Source organism: Ochotona curzoniae, unplaced genomic scaffold, assembly GCF_017591425.1.
Source record: "Ochotona curzoniae isolate NIBS_2020 unplaced genomic scaffold, NIBS_Ocur_1.0 scaffold_4506, whole genome shotgun sequence".
NCBI lineage: Eukaryota > Metazoa > Chordata > Mammalia > Lagomorpha > Ochotonidae > Ochotona > Ochotona curzoniae.
Window position 1 is genome coordinate 16,099,968 of NW_024467119.1, and position 3,759 is coordinate 16,103,726.

The window sequence follows — 3,759 nt, forward strand, 5'->3', positions numbered from 1 at the left end:
AGAGATTTTATTCAGGAAAATAAGCTGACTGTCCCTTTTGAGACAGATGAATCTAGGACCCATAAACTGTACCTAAACAGTTGAACACTCAACAAGGTCACAGGAATTTGAGGTTAGGGAGAACAGAACATGTTTGTTACAGACTAGGAGAAGGTCCCGTGAAATTCCTGGTCACCAGAGGATGCCAGGTGTTTCAAAGCTGTGCCTAAAAAAAGCACATTAAATGGTAAAGTTACAAAACATCTTCCTATTCTGAAATGTCTGCAGGACATGAAGTCTTGACTAAGCAATTCTTGAGAAAATAAAGGACCAGGTGAACCAAAGGAGACCCAGGGAGAGTGTGAAACTGAAGAATGAATATGAGAGTTTTGATTGACTGCATAGTGACGTCCCTGGAAAGAAGTGGTAGAGACAATGGATACAATGAAAGACACTTGGAGCAAGCATCTTACAGAGGATCCAAGTGAAACTGAGAAGGCTTGTGGGTACAAGGTAACCGAGCGAGTAGGACAAAGCCCAGCTCCTCATGCTTGGCATAGCTCAGTCAGATAGCATGCATGAACCACAAAACAGTGAATCACTCTTCCGCTGGAGTACCAATGCCCTTGGCTGTATTCCTAGTACCATTTCCTCTGTAAATGCTGCACTACTACGCCTGGTCCTCCCACCTCAGATTACGCAGCCTACTTATTAAATAACCATCGCCTCAGTGCTCATCTCTCCTATAAAGCTTTTTATGTTCTCCCTCCTTCTTTTTTTAATATTTATTTATTTTTGTTGGAAATATAGATTTACAGAGAGAGGGAGAGACAGAAAGATCTCCCATCCACTGATTCATTTCCCAATGACACAATGGCCGGAGCTGGGCCCATCCAAAGCCAGGAATCACAAGCTTCTTCCCAGTGTCCCATGTGGATGCAGAATCCCAAGGACTCGGGTCATCTTCTGCTGCTTTCTCGGGCCATAAACGGACAGCTGGATAGGACGTAGAGCAGCCAGGACATGAACCAGCAGTCATATGAGACACCTATGCTTGGAAGTGGAGGATTAGCCAACTGAGCCGATGCGCCAGCCCCTCCCCCATTGTCTTTTTGACAAAGTCTGCATTTAGCAAGACACACACACACACACACACACACACACCTATGTGTCCTCCCTTTACCTAAAATACTCTTGTTTTGCTATTCTCCCTTCACATGCACACAAGAAGGCCTGACTGTACATTGCTCGAGAGCTGGGACCCAAGACATTTGAGCTAAAGAGCACCCATAACTTAGTATGCATGCAAGAAAATCTTACAAATGTGAACACGAAAAGAATTGTAGCTTTATAATACTAATATTAAAACAGTAGAAATGAGCCCTACACATAGCCTAGTGGCTAAAGTCCTCAACTTGCATCCACCAGGATATCATGTGGGTGCCAGTTTGTGTCCCGGCTGCTCTCCTCCCATCTTGCTCCCTGCTTGTGGCCTGGGAAAGCAGCTGAAGATGCCCCAGAGCCTTGAAGCCCTGTACCCACCTTGGAAACCCAGAAGGAGCTCCTGGCTGCAGGCTTCAGAGTGACTCAGCTCCAGCCATGTGGCCACTTGGGGAGTGAACCAGAGGTCAGAAAACCTTTCTGTCTCCACTTCTTACTGTAAAGCTGACTTTCCAGTAAAAATAAATCTTTAAAAAAAAAAAGCAGAATTATGTGACTTCTGCTGTTTTTGATCTAACTTCCAGCCCATGCCCCACTATAAAAATGGACACAAGCATTTCTTTCACATGTATGCATGTCACAAATCTTTCATAAATCAAACTAGAGATGTGCCACATTTAATGACATTTCAGTCAACAATACACTCATATACAACAGTGGTTGTATAGCGTTATAATGGAGCTGGCAAAACCCCCACCATGTGGTGAAATTTTAGCCTCTGTAATATCATGGTATAATGCAGCATTATGTGACTGCTGTGATGTTGCTGTAAGCAAGCCTACCACACTGCCAATCGCATGAACAGCATATGTAATTATGTATAGTATGTAATACTTGAAAATGATAATAAAGGACAGTTTGTCATTAGTTACCATAAAGTTGTGTATTTATTATATTATAGCTTTTACCCATTTATGAAACTTTTCTACTTAGGGATAAAGTTCAGTGTAAAATAATATGCTGTGTTACACAGGCAGCATTTACTGTCTAGGTTGCATAAAAGGTCACGGTGAGTGATAGACCTACAGCATTTTGGTAGATGTATGCATAATCTGTGATGTTTACCCCCTGCCAAAATATTTAAATGTCACATGTAAAAATACTACATAAGAGAGTGTTATTGGTTCAATTCAAAAAAGGTCTTGGAACTCAGTCCAGAAAATGCTGCAGGAAAAAGATGCAAAATGAAGTTGCTTGATTTCACTCAATTACCTTCAATTCACCCAAAAGAAAACAAGAATGAGTTAAAGAGAATAAATTCCTTCTGATTTTTGACTCCATAATATATATGCAGGTACTTCAAAATGTTTTTTGGCAAAGTAGAATTGGAAGATAAGTTTATTTTACTACAACAAAATATGACCATGCATAGTTTTCTCACAATATACATTTTCATGAAATTTTTGAAATATCCTCATACTTTAAGCTACATTTTCATTTAAATCACACCTGCTTTTGTGACTAATATGCATGCCTGCATATAGTTTACTTTATCACTTTGTAAGTTGTATTTGTACCTGTACTTAAGATACTTATTTAAGAGACAATAGCCTCAATTATAGATGAACAGACTTTGACCCAACTTATCCCCCAACTCAACTTTTCAAAGAAATAAATCTCCATATATACCTTTTTTGGAGAATTTATTGTTTCTCAAATTTCTTTGCAGACACATACAGTCTTATTTTAAAAAAAGAAAGAAAGAAATCTTCATAAAGAAAAAGTTTCTTAACTACTAAGGACCCACACGGTAGATCCAGTCCTGTTCCTCTTCCTCCCTGTCCTTAAAATTCCTTGTGAATGGAGTAAATATCTAAACATGGATAAATACCCAAATATTTTTCTTATTTACCTCAAGTACCAAGTTCTCTGCTTCTGCCAAGGTATGATGATCTGTTATATGCCCCATCAAATGCATTCTGCCATCATAACACCTATAACATTATAATTATTGCATTTTAATATCCTGATAAGATACAGTCCTATAACTTTACCTGGAGCTCCCCCTGACACAGATCTCTGTCCTAATCCCCACTGCACCCCTTGCTCACAGCTACTCCTATCCTAAGGCACTAAAGGTTCCTCCACATCTTCAGGAATTTCTGAGCACAGTGAGAGATGGGTGGAGGGAAGGGACGGAAGAAGAGAAGGTGAATGAGAAAGTTCTACAAAAGACTCCAAACCACCAAGTTCTAAAAATCACCTCAGGCACCACTTCCGAATTGCTAAAATAACTCTGCTAAAAGATTCATTAAAGAAACTTTGTCACTTTAAAGGACCAAAAAGACTGAAAATTGGGTCATGTTTTGCTATCCCACCTGTTGTGGGTTAGGAGTAAAGGAAGAATGCATGGACAAATCTTGAGTTTTCAAATTTTTATTTCCACACCAATGATAATATCTTCCTCAGCATATTTCATGGATATCATAGATAGAACAGCAACAAGAAAAGAAAGTGAGCGCTCCCCCTACCTCAATGTCTCCTCTTCTAATATTCTCAGTCTCAACAAAAGACATCCGCAGAGCTGTCAAGCCAAAACCTTCATTTCTCTTCCTCTTC